Source organism: Dasypus novemcinctus, chromosome 8 (genome assembly GCF_030445035.2).
Source record: "Dasypus novemcinctus isolate mDasNov1 chromosome 8, mDasNov1.1.hap2, whole genome shotgun sequence".
Lineage (NCBI taxonomy): Eukaryota > Metazoa > Chordata > Mammalia > Cingulata > Dasypodidae > Dasypus > Dasypus novemcinctus.
In genome coordinates, this window is record NC_080680.1 from 61,261,616 (window position 1) to 61,282,713 (window position 21,098).

At 37.3% G+C, this 21,098-nt stretch overlaps 1 protein-coding gene and 1 pseudogene across 3 annotated transcripts in view; both read left to right on the forward strand.

Moving 5' to 3' along the window:
• ADAMTSL1 (ADAMTS like 1) overlaps positions 1–21,098 on the forward strand; it is a 1,125,968-nt gene that overhangs the window by 368,446 nt on the left and 736,424 nt on the right. The window lies entirely within an intron of this gene.
• On the forward strand, positions 3,638–4,237 carry LOC139439447 (cell division control protein 42 homolog pseudogene; annotated as a pseudogene).

Here is a 21,098-nt window from a genome sequence, read left to right on the forward strand (position 1 = left end):
GTAATGAGAATAGCAATAATCATTTATTGAATACCTTTTCTGCAGCAGGTCTTACCAGGCACTTTGCACAAATGCTCCATTAATCCTAGGAGGTGATCAGTTACTTCACTCTTTTTTTTAGTTATGAAAATGACGTGCATTGAAAGAATATTAATTCAACTCAGCAACCATTTACTGAGCACTTGCTCTATTTGGCACACTAGTCTAGGAATTATCAGATGCATTAAACAAGCTTTGCTTTCCAGGAGTTTATACTATTAATATTTTATTCCTCTCAGAATGTTTTTGATTATAGGTAAACTCACCAGGATGATAGGTAATGACAGTGCTTAGATTGTATCATTGATTTTAGATACAAAACACTTTTAATAGGAAAAGTCTCAGAAACTGCACCTGACTTTCCTTGCTTTCCTAACGGGTTGAAGTTGATTATTTATGAGGCAAGTTTCAGATGAACTTTGTTCCCATTTGCAGTTATATTCCCACATAGAGCTATTGCTTTGCACACTCCATTGCTGTTTCATGGATTTGAGTGTTCTAATATGTGTGTTCAGATGTCTGTTTGCCTACAGTTTAAAAGTGCAATTTACTAGATTGATTGAAGGTGTGATCAGTTACACTGCTGGTGAGCATTCCAAACTTCTGTGGGGATTATTGATTTATGGGTATTACATATACCCCAAAGTATGAATGAGTAAGTATGTAGAGAACATACATAGGGAACTAAGGTAAATAAGTTGCTGAAAACTATGGCACTCTGTGCTGAAGTCCAATTTGTTATCATTTTTGTAAAGTTTAGGAAATAATAGGTCTTAGCTTTTCAAGTACCCTACATTTTTGGCAATTCAAAATATATGTATATGATGCTTTTTGGAATATGACTAGAAATTTGTGTCATTTAGTATTAAATTCTAGTTTTAGATACCTCTTGGTCCGAAATGCCTGCCAGAGCTCCAGTCATTGCATCCACATTCCTGAGCCTATTCTTCTAGTGGCTACACTATACTGTCTGCAACTATCAAACCCTGAAGGAGGAGCCACAAACTGCCCTTTACAGACAAGGAAACTGAGTCCCTGGATTTAAGGGAACCAGATCTTGCTGATTCCAAAGCCATTCATTCCTATGTTACTGGCTGCCAAGTAATCAGGCTTACAGGCATTTTCCTGCTATCAGAAGTGCCCTTTCTGAATTGGAGGAAACAGTCATAGTCTTTTATGAGTTTTGTGATTTTTATGATATATTTAAACTTAAATAGGCTGTAGATATTAAAGTGGCCCTGTGAAGAAGGACTATACATATTCTGTCCCAGGATTGCATCATTCATTTCCTCATTAAAATGTTTTCCTAGTCTAATCAGGGACTTGTCATAAGAAGCCATTCCCACACCCACCCCATCCTCATCCCCTTAAATTGAAGAAGACTTGCCACAAGTAGCTTCCTGTCAATTAGATATTTAAAGAACATATTTCCTATGTTAAACAAGACAAATTTCTCCCCTTCTCTCCCTAAGATGATCCCGTATGATCCTGGTAAGTGTATGGGTTCCTTTTGACAGGCATAGCATCTTTTTTAAAAAATTGGATTGAAGTTGTTTGCAGTTTTATGACCATTTAGGGTATAGATGTTTACTGCCCTCTTATTGCTGTATTTAAACAATGCATGTGAATCTGAAGAATTTATTTTTCAAGGCAGTTCAAAGCTTGCACAGTCCAGTCTTGGAACAGAAATATTCTTTTTCAAAATATATGTATGTGGAGCTGTTCTGTATATAACCAGTACACATGATATGTGCAAAACATTTTAAAATTTGGAATAATTTACACAGTCATAGTATAACTTTGACTACGGTTCCTCTTTACATATCTGATTCTGTACCATTTTATTTATTTTGTGAATGTTTTAGGGTAAACATGACAAAAATGTCAAATATAATGATTGCAAAAGCAAAAATCACACATATTTAAACAGGGACTTGTGATCTCAACAGATGTAATAGAGGATGGTTTAATGGGAAGCCTGTAATTTGACCTGGCTTCCTAAAGTTTGATCAGTATCTATTATCTCCAAAGAAATGAAACTGTTGTTGCATGCTTCACAATGTATTTTTAAAAAATTCATATTTAAGAATTCATGATTTAACTGCCCGAATACAGATGTTCTGGGTGTAAATGTCAGTCACAAACAGTTATGCAAAAGAGTGACTTTGTTGAGCTTTTTGTAATCAAATATAATTTATATGTTATGTCTTCTTCCATTTGCCCTGATGCAGGAAGTTAATTTAATTCATTCTAAGTAAATTTAGTCCAAATTGGTGATTTAGGGACTGGCTTGTTTCTCTGGTTTATTCCTCCTCTCCACTGGCTGGGGAGTTTATGTAACTGTCCAGGGAAGAGGAGAAAGGCGCTTGGTCCTGGCCTCTCCTCTTACTCATCCCCCTGGTCCTCAGCAGAGTGATGCGTCGTGATCTCTCAACAGGCAACCTGCGGTGGGGAAAGGAAAGTTGGACTGTCTGCCAGTGCTGGCAGGGCTCCAGGTCCTTGCTACTAACTACCCGCCAATAGTCCGCCTCATCTATCAGCTTCCTGTCCACACCTTGTCCATCTGATGAAACATTACCAGCTACGAACATGCTAACTGACAGGACACCATTTTCTCTTCCACTTAAAAACTCTGCATTCTGGGAGCAGATGAAGCGCAAGTGATTGAGTGCATACTTCCCATATATGAGGTTCCAGGTTCCATCCCTGGTACCTCCTAAAAATAGGGCAAATAAATGAAAAATACAACTCTCATCGGGTAGGAGATGTAGCTCAGGGGTTGAATGCCTGCTTCCCGTGTACGAGGTCCTGAGTTCAATCTCTGGTGACTCCTAAAAATAAAAATCTCTGTGTTTCCCTGAAACACAGAGGATATGTCTGATGCCACTAGAGAGCCAAGGGAAACCAGAGATGAGGGTGTAGATGTGTGGGGTTGGTGGCTCTTGCCTTTTCGTGCCCAGATCCATATGTCATGCCACCATCTCCACTCTGGCTGCCAGGGCGGCATGGAGGACTTTTCCCTGAAGCTTGTTGCCCCTTTCCACTTAGAAAGTATGGACAATATCTTTTCTTCTCTGAAATCCCTAAGCTTGAATTTTAAAGTAGGGGTAGAGTCTCCCTTTTCCCCTAAGCAAGTCTCTTTCTGGGAGAGGTACACAGTGTCCAGATGTGTTAATATCTTGTATTCTCTCCACACTGCACATTCCAGGCTTCTATAGAGGGGCCTCATCATGGGGTGGTATTTGGGAGGGGGAGTCCATGGGAAAAAGTGATCTACTGTCAATTTTTTAAAAAATCTTTTACTTAAGGTCCAGCATTTGAAAATTTTTGTACTCTGGCCTGGTCTGATAATCTCTAATGGAGTTAATGGTGACCCCTGTATCTTGTAGAATGAATTTTTTAAAAAATCAGTTATTTCGAGTCATTATTCTACTACACTGACTTCTGTGCCACATTCAATAAATTACATAAAAAGGAATAAAGATGTATGCCCCTGTCCAGCAGCGGAGGAGGCCCCATGCAGAGCTGCCAATGCCCCGGTGGAGGAGCAGAGGTTGGCACTGAATTTGAAATCTTTAAATACAAAACTGTTTCAGCAATGCGGACAATTAAGTGTGTTCTTCTTGTGGGCAGTAGTGCCATTGGTCAAAACAAGTCTCCTGATATCCTACACAACAAACAAATTTCCATCTGAATATGTGTCGACTGTTTCTGACACTATGCAGTCACCGTTATGATTGGTGGAGAGCCATATGCTCTTGGATTTTTTGAGATCGCATGGCAAGAGGATTATTACAGATTATGACTGCTGAGTTATCCACAAACAAATGTAGTTCTAGTCTGTTTTTCAGTGATCTCTCTGTCCTCATTTGAAAATATGAAAGAAAAGTGGGTACCTGAGAAAACTCAACACTGTCCAGAGACTCCTTTCTTGGCTATTGAGACCCAAATCGATCTCAGAGATGAACCCTTCCCTATCGAGACACTTGCCAAAAACAGACAGAAGCCCCTCGCTCCGGAGACTGCTGAAAAGCTGGCCTGCGACCTGAAGGCTGTCACATATATGACATGTTCTGCACCCACACAAAAAGGCCTGCAGAATGTATTCGAGGAAGCAGTATTGGCTGCCCTGGAGCCTCTGGCACTGCAGAAGAGCCGAAGGTGTGTGCTGCTATCAGCAGCTCTCCAGAGCCCTTGATGTACAATTGATGTCAGCATCCTACAGAAAACAATGTTTAAATCAGACTAAAGATTAGAAATTAAAATTCACTTTTGCAATAATGACAAATACCCTGCACCTACCCACATGCACTCGTGTGGGATAAGGCCCATGGGTATGGCCCTCCTGCCCCTCCCAATACTAATTCTGAGTAATTGTGTATTGTCAGAAAAGTGATCAGTACTAGTTTTTTTGTTTCAAAAATTTTTTTGGTTGTTGTCGCTAAAAGCAAGCCATGCTTGTGATGACTCTGTAATAGACTAATTTGAATTGTTGAAGCTGCTCCGTGGTTCCACACTGGAGAGTAATCTGGGATATCTTAGCATTGCTGTTTTTTTTCTTTTTTGTTTCCCTTTTTATTTGCAGGGTGGAGTGGGGGTGGGGGGTAGTTCGTGGGGGGTTTGTTTTGATTTATCCTTGTTTTTTTAATTCTTCAACCAGTGGTGGACAGTCCTTGACAGGAGGAGGATGAATTGATTCCACATTCCACTTCCTAGATCTAGTTCAGAAAACATGTTTCCCACCTAGTGCTCTTAGGAAGGAGGATAATAAATGCCCCATTTGATAACACACTCCTTTGTAAAGTTGACTTTTCTCCCCACCCTTAAGTATAGGTCCAATGTTTGATGAAAGTAGGTGAACCTGTCTTGCCCCTCCTCTTTTCTGGGTTGCACCACATATGTGACTGTGACTTTCAAGAAAATGTTTGCCATTTGCTTATTTTTTTGTTTGAAGGTAATTTCTAACTCCTTTTACTGATAAATGAAGAAAACTACTGTACCTTTTGAAATACATCAAGTGGATTGAATTCATGATTTAAAAATTTTGCTATCAGTCATTGTCTAATCTTAGCATCGATGTACAGTTTAATAGTATATGATATGGTGATCCTATGTTGCTAAAAGACAGATGTCTGTGGAATGCTTCACATCCTCTTTCATGTGATGGGGATGGCGGCCTGCTTCATTAAGAAGCTGGGGGTGGCCGGGGCAGAGAAGATTTAGCAACATGGGCACCAGTCAGGGGAATCACTTATTTCTGTTTTGTGTCTGAGGGACCCTAGTGCGGCCAGTTGGGGCTCTCTAACATAATAAAAATCATCGAAAGAGTCTTCTGATGATTCTTCCAAGTGTCAATGGGGATTTTATCAGCTTATTTTGGTTACAGTTTCCTTTTTTTTTTAATGTTTAGATAATCTTTTCCATGTCCCCAGACCCTAATTCTTGTAGATTCATTAGTGTTGAACCAATGCTTTCTCATGTCTCAATTCTTTGTATATGCATTCTTTTCAGATGTTATTAAACAAACAAAAAGCCCTTAGAGGAAAAAAAGGAATAAGCTAGCCCTTGCTAATGAATTGGTTGACTTTGGGCATAATTTCAATGTTCCAGTTCCAGTTTTGAAGATTTTTATACACTACATTTTCTGTTTTTTTTTTAAATTTGCATGATAGAATTAAATTTTACATAATTGTAATAAGCATAAGCTAATTAAATACCGTGACTAGGAGGTTTGTTGCTCATAGTCTTACTGCATCTCATGAAGTTTCTAGTAGAAAGATGATATGTAAAATATATGTTGGAAATGTCCTGGATCAGGAATTTGAAATTCTGTTATCTAGCTTCAAGTCTATGGTACACGAGTCATGTAACCTTCTGAGACTTAATTTTGTCAGTTGTGTAATAGAAGTAATATTGCCTATCATAAAAGTAGTCCATGCATCATCAGGCCCTTTGACAGGTCTATTTGTGGGAAAATTTTCTTGCAGTGTTTATTGCGGATGATGCTGACCAAAAAAAACCTGCTTATGAATTAATAAGACATGCAGTTTTAATATTAATTTCTTTATGTAGTTTGGGTCTGGAATAGCATTTTATAGTTTCTTTGCTTGCAATTAATCATTTTATCTTCTTGATAATGCTGGTGGGTAGCTATTGTCATCATGTTCTCCTCTGGTGCCTGCTTATTGTTGCACAGCACATACAGGCATGCATATATATTATTGATTATTGAAAAAGTGGCTATTTAATGTCCCATAACTCGTGAATGGTGGAACCAGGACCTGGACTCAATACTTTTGACTGTAAATCTCATATCCAAATGTGGAATATTGCATCTGCAAGATGTCATTTATCTACAGGAGAAAGAATTTCTGAGACCCCATGCTGCCTTCCATCAACAGCTGTTACATAATGTTCCCAGTAATAGATTCACATTTGGAGTCTTGCAGCCATCATGGAGCCTGTTGCTGTTCATGCAGAATTCTAGGTAACCAGCAAAGCCCTTATCATCTTCTACTTTTTAGTATTTCAGCTCAGTGGAGTCAATTCCTTTATTAGATGATAATCAAAACATGGTCGTTATCTTTGTCCCTGGGGCCCTTAAAAGCAAACTCCTGTTCAAGGTGTTGTTTCTTTGCGAAAATCTAAGTGCCTCAGATTCTAAACAAATTACAAAAGTTTAAGCATAGCATGTTCTGAGTCTTTAAATGGTTTAAATATCTAAATTTAATAAATAAAATAATAGGAATATTAGAATAGAATTTAGCAGATGCTCGTATATTCTCAGGGTTGGGAAGACCTTACTAATTCAGACAGAAAACCTGGAGGCCATAACGAAAAGAAGTCACAAATTTGTTTATATAAATTTTTTTTAGTTCTTTTAGTTCTGTGTGGTACAAACAATGTCACATAAATCAAAAGACAAATGATAGAATATGTGAAATTTTTATATTTCAATGTCAGAAGATAAATAGTCATAATATGAAAAGAACTTGTAAAAATTAACAAAATATTACAGGGGCAAAGAATATAAACAGCCTGCAGAAAAAGAAAGACTAATTAATTAAAATGAAAATTTAACTAAATTAAAATCTATGAAAAGGTGTCAGCCTCACTTTTAATCATGGGAATGGAAATTAAAAGAAACTACTGTTTTATACCCAGAAGCTTGGCAAAAAATTTGAAAAGACTCATAATATCCTGTGCCAGTAATATTGTGAATAAGTGGACATTCTCACATATTCCTCGTACATACGAGTTTCTCTAATGTTTTTGGGAAATAACATGAGCTGGTCTTCTAAAATGAAAATAAACAACAAAATCCCTGTACAATTTGACCAGCCATCCCACCTCTGGAAATCTATTTTATAAAAATACAAGCACCATTATGAAAAAAGCATGAGTATATAGTCATTTTTATTGTCGGGTTGTTGGAGTATGTGAAGAAACAGGAAACAACCTGAATGTTCATTGGTAGGGGAATGGTTGGATAAATTAGGGCCTATTTATACTCTTGATTACTGTAGAAAATTGAGTTCCAAGAGGAAGTATTCTAAGAGGACTTGCATAGAAGCTTCTGGGACCTTGGGAGTCCCAGAACATGACTTCTGCTGCATTTCTTTCAACTATAAAGTCACTATGGCTAGTCCAAAATCGAGGTGGGGATGGAGGAAATTAGATAGACTCCTTACTTCTCAATGTCAGGAGTAGCAAAAAAACTTCTATATCCACTTTAATCTACCTCAAGTTTACCCATCATAAAGAGTTGATTTATTAAAAACTAGATTGCACAATAATGTGTATAATATGGTTCCTTTTGTGGAAAAAAAATTTAAAAGGACTTTAAATATGTGTATACATTTATATGTGCATAGAAAAAAACATCTGAAAGAGGAAGACAGATTAACTTGGTTTTTCAAATACAGGAGAAAAGTTGGAAGTCACTGACTTCTTTTATTTATCTCTAGATTTGTATCAAAGATTGTATCACTTGTATACACTTGTATCAAAGATTGAGGAGTAATTTGTAATTAAAAATTATCCAATAAATTAAACAATAGATGAAGGAGGAAGAGAAGAAAGAAACTTGACCAGTCTTTCTCGTGACTAATGTGGATCACTGTTGCTCACTCAAAGACATAATTTACCTTGTTTGTCATTTTGAAAAAATGGGAATACATAGTATTTAGCCTATACTTGAATAAATTGATTCAAATGCCATTAATACATTTCTCAGTGATATCTATTGCTTATGTTGTTGAAATGTAAGAGCACAAGGTCTTTATGGTGCTGTAGAGTATGTAAAATGTAGGAAAAAGCTGTTCTTCCATTCTTGCAGGTAGGTGCAAGGGAATATAAGTATGAACCAAATATCCATGCCTTGGGCTAAAAAGTAAAAAATAAAACACTAGAAGAATTCCCAGTCTGTTTAACAGGGATGTAAATAGTGGGCTCACCTGCAATCCCACCCACCCCTGACACACACACTCAAGTGTAAGCCTCATGTTGACTGTGTTGCTCTTTCCCACTGGGACAGGCATTCTTCAGATTTCCTCCCAAACCCAGGCACCAGCAGTAACTAGGAAATGATTAGCATTGGCACTCTGTCTGAAGTAGAATTTAAAAGGTCTTAGGAATTCAAATTATATGGAATCATTCCCTCTGCTTTGTCACTTGTACTTTCTCAATGGCAAATGAAAACATGAACATACAAGAGATGTTTGGGAAGATAACTGTCTTCAAATAGCTGTGCTGTAGAAGATGAATTTGGCTTTTTATGGATGGGTACGGAGACCAGTGGGTGAAAAATCAATGGAAGACAGCTTTTTGAGGAACTTAAGACTTACATTTAAGAAAATATTAAGAAAATATTGTAAGAATTAGAGCTGCCCCGTGAGGTAGTGAGTTTCTTCTTGACAAAGCTGTTCGAAAGGATTCTGCTGACAAACCATGAAGGATATTATAGAGGAGATTCGTGGGATGACCCTCCTTGTTTCCTTTCCTCTATCTTGTACATAGCTTTTATTGTTTATTTCATTGTATGGTGATTGTTTACCTATTTTTCTTTCCTATTAGATGATGGCCATTAATTCATTTAACACTAGGCAGCACTAAGTGCTGTATGCAGTTATTTCATTTAACAATCTTACAAGAGTATGAAGTAGAAGTGACCCCCATTTGACAAGTGATGAAACTGAGGCTTAGCTGCAATATTAGCAACTTTATGCTCTTTACCACTACACAGTGTACAGCTTCCCAAAATAATGAGTGACTGAAAAACACTTGGATGAGAATGGTAATGAGCTTGAGTAAATGGGAAAAGCTCTCTCTTAAGTAAACCATTTAAATTTCCCACCAGCTAATTGGAGATAGATGTTAAAAGGAAGGAATTATTAATAGTTTCACTCCACTATTGCCAGGCTGAGCTGTGTACTGCTTCCAAAGAAGATGAGAAGGAAGTTGGTGGAGCAAGAAAATTTTCTAATTGCAATTATACCAGAAATAGCTCTTGAATTGGTTGTGAATTATCACATTGGAAGTTTATTTGATATAGTTTTGTTAATTTGCAAAACATGATTGATAGGTAAACTTTGCCAATGTAATTCATAAAGCAGCAAATTCCTCAATGGATCTAAGCCTGTTCTAAGGCTATGCAGTGTCTAAGATTCTTCTCAAGATGACCAACAACCAAATAGGAGTCTTTATATAGGTCCAGGTCCTACAGATTACTCCAGAGGCAGGATTTAAAGCCATTTATTTTTCAATTTTGTGAAAAAAACACGAAATTATGGAGATGACGTAGTAGTCTGAAATATGTAGGTTTCTCATTCTTGCTACTACATAGAGTAAATGCCTGATATAAACTATTTTCTGTGAGGAATGAACTCTTTCTACTTCCAAAATTATACATGGCTTCTAATGGCTTCCACCGTATTTTAGAACCATGTTTAACAAGATGTGAAGTTTTCAAACTCCTAACACTTTAAAATTTTATAGATAGTTTTGTGGACTTTTAAACTCTCTAAGAACTGAATTTGAAAGATATTTTACTATGTGATGTATTACTCAATAAATTATTCTCAACAAGTAAGTCAAATAAGCATATTAGTCTGTGTATTGCATTGAAATGGGCCTGTTGAACTGGATGTATTTTGGCAGCTGGCCCAGTTAAAGGTTGTCCTATTGAATCTATCTAGAGCAGGAATGAACCCCGTCAGATCTCAAATGAAATGTATGTTTTCATATAACCTCTGTGGGGATCCTGCACTGCAAATTAAATAACATGATACAATAGACACAGAAGCTCAGAAATTGAGGGGAATGAAGCTTAGCATAATCCTGCAACTATGTCATATATTAATCAAAATGGTTTAGTGTCAGCTTTGGCTTTCAAATTCCAATGACTAAGAAGACAGCTTATTTTCATAAGGATATCATGATGCGTATGTGCATTTTAAGAGGAATGTTATATGAATGAGTTATGCTTCTCCAACCAAGTCCTTTTAATCCTTGACCATTTAAATGGAAAATCCATCTAAGCTGACTTTATTCCATGGAAGTCACTTTTCAATGGGGGAGATTAGGAATGTCATTGTGACCAGCACACTCTTGTACTTTAAACAGAGGACTTTCATTATACTTGTCTAAAATACACTCTTTATTTTATTAATTAGAGTAGTCTTTCAAACAGATTTCAAGCCAGACTCATTGGTTGTTTCCAAACAGGGAGAGAATTCTGCTCTCCACGAGATAAGAATTCATTTCTGGCACTGAATCTAACAACAGCTTTCTGCAGATTTGAATAAATCCTGTAGGTCGTGCTGACGAATTACAGTTGTTACTTGAAATTTGACTCAGAGAATTTTTATTGCTTATTAATGTTTTAAATGTTAAGTTTCCTGTATTTGGTTTTACCCCAATCTACTCTGTATCCTATCTCTTTCGTGTAACTGCTTGCTCATTTCATTCCTGTTCATGGAGTCCAGGCGAGTAAGACTGGAAAGACCAGTTTTGCCCACCCACCACTTAGGTAGCACTGCATCTTTGCCAGTCCAGAGTAGTGGGTTTTGATGCAACACACCTTGTGGGCAAATGAACCTGCAGTTTCTTGTTAACCTGCCTGCAGGTGTCAAAATACTCCAAATTTCCACGTGAAATCTGGAATGATGTTACAAATAAGCAGATAAAAAGTATCCCCCTATAATCGTTTTCATGGTGGCAAAGGGGGCAGGAGAGGACTCCAAAAGAAATGTTTAGGTCATTTATTTCTACAGGAAGGTGCTGGTTGAGGACTGTGTTCAGTCAGGAATGCCTATGAACAGGCCTTGATAGTTTGCTGGGTGGCTGGCCACCAGGCAGTTTTCTGGCCTGACAGATGGGGAGTGGGGGGAGAAGAAATTGGCTAATGTGCTTGTCCTTCCTTCCCACACACCCTCAGAAAAATTGTCAAAAGGAATTTCTGATGATGAGCCTCAAAGCCCCAGAGTTCCTGCTCTTATTAATCCCTCCCCATCCCTTGAAGCCGGGGAGAACAGTCTCTGCTTTGAGTAGGAGCCTCAGACACGTACTGGGAGACTAATGTCATCTTAGGCATCAGAGGTCACCTGCCCTAGGCCTCTCTGCCTTTCTCAATCCCTGGAGACACAAACATCATTGTGGGAGCCTGGCAAGTTCAGGCCACACCTTGGAGAAACTAGCCTTTTATCTTACAGGACCCAGTGAAAATCAGAACTCTGAACCCAAGAACGATCTGTGAAAGGTCTGGTCTTGGCAAGAAAGCTTCCTCGTGGAATATAATTACCAGCTTAAAGTGTTGCCAGCACAGAAACCAACTTCCATGAATTTCCAGGCCTGCTTATTAAGATTTCACTTAAGATGACAAATAATTGTGGTAACTGGCATCAATTCTTAGAGGGCCTTGTGACATTTGTTATTCCACAGAGTTGTCCTACTTTATTTCTTGAAATAGTGTATCATGACCCATATTTGCTCATCATTTCTCGAAGTTATAATACAACCTTTGAAGGAAGGCTTTGAAGGAAGACAGCAATAAAAGAGATGCTTATGATCTTGCAATGGAAACAATTGTTATTTTAGTCATAATTGTATAACTGACCCATGAAAAAATGCAATTAAGACCTACTTGTGATGAAATAAATTGGATATGATAGTCTTGATGTCTGGCATTGATGGTATAATCTTTCCTGAAACTGGTGTATTCAATGGTCATTTTATTTTCTCATCTGCTGCCTTCATGCTTAAAATCAATTTAGTCTGTTTAACTTTTCTAATAAGAATTTTTTGGATTCTTGGTTGCTGACATTTATACTCTTACAATGACTTATTCTATTATATTTCATCCTTCTATACTTTAATGAGTCAATAATAGAATTCATATAAGATCTGTTTCTCTGATATTGAAAATGCCACTGTTTGGAGCATATCAAGAAGGCTAAATTCCAAAGTGAGTTGCATTTTGACCTGGTACTGACTCTTCAGATTTCAGTTTCTTTAAATGCTCTAAAGACGTTATATCAAGCTGAATGTCTGGATTGATTATAAACAGATGAATTGTAAGGCAACTTGAACAACCATGGAGGTGCCCAGAAATTCATCTTGCTATGTGTCTAGAGTATTGAGTTTGCTGAACTGTTTCATGATTTAATTTTCAAAATTGTTTTTATAAAGAAGGAATAATGTTTTAAAATCTATAATATCCTCCAATTCTCTCCAAACGGTAATGCTCTAAGGTTGTTAAAGAAGACATTTCTAAATTCCCTTTACTGTGTAATAATGGATCACATATTCAATGCAACATTTTTAGTAGACTAAAGAAACATTTCTAGTTCTGTTCTGAAGAATTGATACAGAAGAAAATATGAAAACAAATTAAAATATCCATTGTAGGGTTTTAAAGAAAGGAGAAAAATCTTGGCCAATTTAGACCAATTATCTAACTCTATTCCCAATAGGTTTTGTTTATTCAATATACATTTACTGGACAACTTTTGCCATAAAGCACAATACTAAGCATAAACCTTAAAAGTAGATAATTCCTGCCTGCTCTAGTTGCTATTATTATTTTATGTGAAATATACACAGGAATTCTCTAGCAAGAGAAATAAAGGCTATAAAGGATATTTAGACAGACTATGCTAAAGAAATTAAAGTAAGATTATGACCAACAGGGAATGAATACATTCAAAGACAGTTTCTCACAGGAGGTAAACATTGAGTTAAAAATTAAGGAAGGGAAGGACTTTGAATAAAAATGATGGGATATTTTGGGTAGAAGAAACTAAGATTAAATAGAAATGAGCAAGATATTATTAAGTAGTATGGATTCATAAGGAAACTAGTTTGCCATATAAATTCTTACTTAATGCATAGAAAGTCTGTAAGCGCTGTAAAAACAAGGACTAAGTAATTCTCATTCACTATTGTAACCTCAGTGGCTACCATTAAGCCTGGTGCAATAAAGTTTGATGAACAAATAAATAGACCAATGATTAAAATGATAGGGAAAAGAGGTGTCTCTGGAGAGCCTTGGGTAATAAGTTGAGACATTTAGGTATAAAAATAATAAAATAACATGGGAGACATTCTCATTATTATTCATATTCTAATTATGTGGCATTTTATTGTCTAGTCCTACCTCTTTGTACAATCTTTTCTTCCCTCCTTGTCTCAATGCTGGGAGCTGGAAACAGAAAAAAAAAAAAAAAAAAATTTGGAGTTCCAGCATTCACACATAGCTATATTTCCATGTTCTGACCAATGACACCAACATAGAAGTCCTTCCATTCCTTTTTTATTGCCTAGCTTGGAATGAGTGAGAGGCTTGGAGATGCAGTGAACATTGCTAAGGATGGTAGAGCAAGCAGATGGAAGGAGTGAGGTTTTTGGAAGCTTCCACTGAGCCATTGTACCAGATATGAACTTCCTTTTTCAGATTTTTTTTTTTTGGTGAAATAATTAAAGCTACTGTTGTTCAGGTTTTCTGTTCCTCTCAGAACTCATTCCCAGTAAATGCAAACTGCTTTCAAAATTGTGTTCATATCTCAAGTCACTATAAAATGAAATGATTTCAAATGGCTTTCCAGAGATAACCCTGCCAACTCTGGAATGAAGATAGACTATAAAATGACTAGGAATCTATAATGACCTAGGCTCAAATGGGTTAGGATATTGGAGAAGAATCATATAGAAGCAATGTCATAGCAGACAAGGCCAGAGAAATAGTGACATGGAATATGCAGGATGACGAGGAGTAGCTATCATCAGTTCAGTTTGATGAGGCATAGGAAGGATGCTAAGAAAGCCAAATTTGCCTTGAATGAAGGCTCTCCCCCTGGCCCCCACTGTCTTCTCCCTCCCCACTTTTTATCTGTTAACTTTCAGATGTTGTTGTAATATCCATATATAGATGTGAGGAACTAAAAGGAAGAGAGGACCAACAAAACAGAAGAGTTAATGTAGCAACAGAAGAAAATCAGAATTATAATTTGTCACAAGCAACAAAAGAAAGAGTGACATCCGTATTTGGTCAGCTCTCCTACATGAAAGCTTATACCCTTTTCCTACTACTGCCTTGGCTTCCATAATTTTGCAGAAAAGAGCTATTGGATTTGGCTGGGGGAAATGTGATAGATAAACCTATGGAGAGCACTGTTGGAACAATAGTGAAATTGGAAACCTGGAAAGTGAAAAATATTAGGATGCTGAAAAGTAGGGGTATGGCAAGAAAAAATACAGTTCATTTGAACTTAAGGCACTGGAATGATGTTCTTAGATTTCTCCTTAGGCACAGTTAAAAAGCAAAATAAATCCTGAGGGAAAAGAAGCAGGAGAATCAAATGACATTTTACAAAAATGAGACAAAATTTTTAAAGGTAGAAAAGAAGACACTGCTAGCAAAGGGATTTAAATTGATGGCAGAGTGAGTGGTTACTGTAGCAGAAGATGAAGATAAATTTAACAAAAGCAACTATATGCACCCTTCAACTGCTCTGTTCCTTCCCCCTGACCCCAAGCATCTGCTGGTCAGCTCCACTGGTTCCTTTGGTACCCAGCAGTTGAGTCTGATAATGTTGACATGTCTTGCTTTTCTTTACCACCTATACCTTACCCCAGCCCATGTGGACAGGCCAGCTGATGGGATGGAAAGCACTATATTCAAAATAATCAGGGAGACCTGAGAGCAGGGAATTAGCTTCACTTTCTACATTTGTTACCACATCCTTTATTTTCTCCCCCATGCTTTTTTCTCTGCCCCCACGGCATACATACTCATGGTCCAAGTGGCAGGACATGGGTGGAACATGCACCCTGGCCAAAATGGCAAAGGAGAAGCAGGCCTTCCTTTCCCTTGCTTCCTCCCACTTCACTCCCCCACTTCCCTTTTAACACTACCCCTGAGACTCCAAGACTCATGGTTGGAAGTGTTTTTAAAACTAGTCCTGAAGAAGTAATGACAAATTTGCACAGAGATGTTTCTTTTAGTGGTGTTTTCTTTGGCCTTATAATCTCAAAGGACATGATACTTGTTGAGCTTTGTTTGATCATTTAATCCATCACTGTGAGATAACTTATGTATAAACAAATGCCGTGAACCATAAGCCTTATTTGTAATGGATGTAAGACATTAGCTACTCACTTGAAGATGTATTTATCTTATTGCCCTTTTAAGTCACCTCTATTTTCTTTGCTAAAATGGAAGTCATATGTTCTTTTGGTAGGATGTTTAACAGATTGTTAATTAGATATGCACACAAAGTGATTTTCTCCGTACATTTCTGATTTTATTATTGGAAATTATTTTAGCTGATTCACAATGTCCTTTGAAAAGTTAAAACAAATCTAGGTAACCAAAAAGAAAAAAATTTCATCTGTAACCTCCATTTTCTATTTAATACCAGTAAAACATTTTTTGGATATTAAACATAACATGGCCTAGCTACCCTATGGAGCTTTAGCTTAGTTACACCTTGTGTGGATTACAGAGTCTCCCCAGATTTTTTGCATTCCTCTTCTACCACCCATCCCCTCCCAAGCCAACTGCTGTAAGATAAATCCAATTGACTAGAAAGTAGATGAGCTACTTATGGAGCATAAAGTAACGAGTTTGTTTATGTTTTAAAATATTTAAGTATGTTTGTGGGTGCATGTGTTGTTTTACTCTTTGCCTTATCATGAAAGAAGAGTTTGTGAAGTTGGAGTTCTGGGAAACAAGCCTGAGAGAGATTATCAAAATAGATTTATTCAGTCTCAATTGCAAATACATGCGTTGTTGAAACCAACCAAAGTGGGCAGGTAGGGCTCCTCAGAGATTCTTTGATATTTTAGAATCCGTGGTGGGGCAGGGATGCAGAAAACCTAAGACTAGCCACCATAGTGCTGGTCTTTCCAGCTTTAGATGGTCTCAGCAGGTGAGGATGGCCTATTTGGCAGCCATCTCCAAACTTGATGATCTATACGCACTTTTCAAATGTTTCATTGCTTCCAAATCCTTATCACAGTCTCCAAGCTCTGCAAAACCAATTCCATGCATCTCTCCATTCTCATTCCACATCTCTCTCCCCTTGATCACCTGTTCTGGTTCCTCAGTCCTTTAAAAACACCAAGCCCCTTCTCACCTCAGGGCCTTTGCCCAAACTCTTCCCTCTCCCTGAAATATTCTCTGTCCTAACTTCTTCATGCATATTAGACTTCAGCAAAGGTGTCACCTCCTCAAAGAAGCTTTCCAGGATACACTACCTTGTGTTATTCACTCCCTCAGGCCCCCGCACACTACAATTTTCCATCTTGCCCCATCTTTGTTTCCTTCAAAGCTCTTCTACTACATCTAACAACTGCATTTATTTCATCATTACTTGTGCTTTCCTCTTTCTCTTCCACCAGTGAAATGCTATGAAGATAGGCAGTATTGCTGTCTTATTCAGAAAATACATGAATGAATGAGTGAATGAAGAATATACACTTAAGAATGTGCGTTTTCTCTTATAATATTCTCAATCTTCCTAAGAATTGAAATACGTTAGTCAGTGTAACTTCTTTCCAAAATTAAAACAAGTAATGTTATTGAAATAACAAACCATTTAATTGACCATTAGATGTCACAATGCACTTTTTCTTCTATATTAATGCAGATGTGTTAGCATTTTCTCAAATACAGGATAATTAAAGAAAAAATTTGTCTAGAAGTTACCTAAGATTTTTAAAATATTTATTTTTTGATTTTGAAAATCTGATCCTTTTTAAGTTAAATGCAATTTTCAATAGCACTTGATATTTACAAGTTATGTATTCCAAGGCTGAAAGTCCAAAGTTGGCTAATGCCTTTCGTACTTGAAAAAAAATATATCAAAAGAACCATTGTTTCATGTTACATTTAAGAGCTAGTGGATATATTTCATTGAGCACCTTTACTTGCCTAATGTTTTAGCAGAAGATATGTACTAAAATTACAAGACTGTTTGGTATACAACATAACACTTGCAAAATTCATCAGTTTGTAAATGTATGTGTGCAGGACCAAAAAGCATACAAAAGCAGTTTGAAAATAAATATGCAAATATATATTCTTCTTAAATTTATTAATTATCTTCCCTGTTAGAGCAATTGTCTAGACCTTGGTCTCTAGCCTTAAATAAAGTAAATATATATGAATATTGCAGTAGCTAGTCTCAAAAGTTGGTCTGCCCATGGTGAGGAGAACGTGGCAGAAGTGAGGCTGAATGACTTTTGAGGCCTTGCAGCTTCTACCTAAGTCTTTTAGAATGCTAATTCTTGGGGCATTTCTTCTTAGAACTCAGATACCATACTACAAGAAACCCAAGCTACATAGAGAATACAGATGGAGGTACTGCAGCCTTGCCATGAGCCAGCTGGGACATTCCAGTCCAGTTAAGCCCCTAGAGAACTGCAGCCCCACCTAATGCCATGTTGTCAACCTACAGTATTGTGAGAAGTAATAAATTATTGTTTTGAGCCCAGTGATTTATGGTGATGTTTTCACATCTTTTTTTTTTTTAATTTTATAATTTCATATCAGTGTTATAAGTTACTCAGTTAAAAATAAATCGCTCTATTCAATAGTTACATTACTCCATTATTTTTGTTCATTCTTAAATCTTAAGGGATTTGGAATGATGTCCACTCTGACTGCTTCAGACTGAGAAGGGATGTAGATAATGGGGCACAGGAATGGAATTATTTTGCTTGTAGTTAAAGATACTCATTGCTTTTGGGATAGGACTGGTCCGTAATCATCATTTTGTTAGTTGTCCAGGGCAAGCTCAAGGAACTGGAGAGTAGGAGTTGGCTGCACATGTCCTGGGTTTCAGGGCTCGATCAGCATAGGAATAATCTGTAGGTTTTAAGTGGTAAATTGATAATTATAGATTCAAATAAAAGAAGTAGAAGAATCATGATTAGGAGATTTATAAATGAGTATTAACTATGTTATATTGGGGAAATAGCTTTAAATATATTCCCAGATAGAGCCTGCTGAGGGGATATTGATTTCATGAGGCCATGTGGATTGCCTATGGCATCAATATCCAGATGTCCTGTTTGACCTAAAGTAAGGGGGAAATGGAAAGGAGAAATGAGTTTATATGGCTACGAGTTTCTAAAAAAGAGTCTGGAGGCTGGCAGAAGGATTGCCCTCATGCACAACTGAGCAGAGTCAGAGAGACAGATAAAGCAGATACAACCCCCAGATATTGGTTCCTTTGAGGGCTAAAGAGACCCATGGGAGTTATGGTCATGGCCGATGGGGTTAACTACCAGGGCAGATGGCCCCTCTTTGGAAATGGTGTTTATGTGTGATGAATCTGGACTCAGATGGGATCTCCCTTCATAAGACTTTCATGCTAATGTGCTGAAGGTACAGTTAATGTTGGGGTTTAAGATATATTTAGGGGATTTGAATCTCTGGACTGACAATGTGATAGCCAGGTCCTGAGCCTCAACAGACTCCAGCACCTACAATCTGATTTATTGGACTTACCACACTCAGCTAAGATGGAGTTGAAGAAGGACAACCACCACACCATGGAGCCTAGAGTGATTACAACTGAAAGTGGAAGGATTGCATCCAGCATCCATGTGGAATCTGAGCCTCCTCTTGACATAGAGGTGCAATGGACACAACCAATCCAATGTCCACATAGAAGAGGTGGCATTGGATTGGGAAAAGTGGACATGGTGGCTGATGGGTATGGGGAAAGGCTGGAAGAGATGAGAGGTGGAGGCATCTTTGGGACATGGAGCTGCCCTGGATGGTGCTTCAGAGGCAATCATTGGACATTGTAAATCCTCACAGGGCCCACTGGATGGAATGGGGGAGAGTATGGGCCATGATGTGGACCATTGACTATGAGGTGCAGAGGTACCCAAAGATGTACTTACCAAATCCAATGGATGTGTCATGATGATGGGAACGAGTGTTGCTGGGGGGGGAGAGGTGGGGTGGGGGGGTGGGGTTGAATGGGACCTCACATATGTGTTTTTGGTGTAATGTTATTACAAAGTCAATAATAAAAAAAGAAAAAAAAAAATATCCAGATGTCCTTAGAGCCCTCAAGAGCACTTTTATTTGAGGCTTTGTTTACTGTGGCAGTTTGTGAAGTCTGGCAGAGACCTGCATAAATGTAACCTCCAAAATGACCTCCTGACTCACTTTGAAATCTCTTAGCCATAAAAACTCTACTTTATATAATATTTCCCCCTTTTGTTCAAGGTCTTTCTCCAAATGAATCACTGATTCATGTTAGGTAATAGTCCCTTGTGCCAGGGAGGCTTATCCCTGGGAATCATGTCCCACATCGGGGAGGGGTGGAAGATAATGAGTTTATTTGTAGAGTCTGACTTAGAGAGAGGCCATGGTTGAGTAACAAGGAAATTTTCAGGAGATAACTCCTGGGCATTAATTATAATTATGCTTAGTTTCATTATTACAGGAATAAGTTTCATAAATACATGCCTTAAGGTCAAGGGCTTAGCTTATTAGCCTGTATTCTTTTATTTAGGCAAGTTTTATATATTTCAGAGCTTTTAGTCATCTTACTTGAGAAAGTTGCAGGATTTCCCAGAGAGGAAAGTTTAATATTTTTTTAGCTACTGTGAGGGTCTTTATCCAGAAAACATACCTATGACAGGGACACATTTATATTTCATAGAAGTATGTAGCTTCATAACATTCAGAATGTTCTAAAGGCCCTGTCATGTCATCTGACCATGTCTCACCTTTACCTTCTTACTAGGGTTATGTTAATTGACAGGTAGAGCATAATTCATAAAGCAATATTCCCATAACCACCACCCCCATTGTTGACACTTAATATTGGCATGGTACCTCTATTGCAATTGCTAAAATATTGCTATTAACTGTGGTCCATATTTTGTTTAAGTGCATTTTTGCCCCATATACCACCCTATTATTAATGCCTTTTACTGGTTGACATAGTTTTGTTATAGATACTGAAAGAACATTCTTATATTTGTATTATTAATCACAATCTTCAGCCATCACAGGTTTCACTGTTATATAATCCCATTCTTTATCCTCTAGCTTTCCTTCTAGGCGCATATGTGATGACTTTTAAGACTGCAATAGACAGTTGGAACTAACATAGTTTGGGAACGGAAATATTTGGATCTTTGGGTTTTTGGAGAGTTTAGTTTTATTGTGTTTGAATTTTACTTAATTTCAATTTTTAAAAATTTTAACCTAACATTTTTATTGAGGAGGAGAGATTTTCAGTTATGAGTAAATATCCTTCTTGAGTGAGAGAAATATTTCTTTCCACTTAGCAGCTTTGAGTGCAATATGTCATTCCTTTGATTCCATCCTCTTGAAAAAGTGTGTCAAATGGCTCTGAAGTGTAATTCCTCAATAAGCAATTAACCTGGCATGCTGTAGTGTTCCTTATTCTAAGAGCTTTAAAAAGTACTCCATCTTTAAAATCAATGAAACTTGAATATCACAAGAAGATACTTAGACTGAGGCTTAAAAGTCTGGCCTACTAATGACTGGATTTTTAAATTTGTAATGT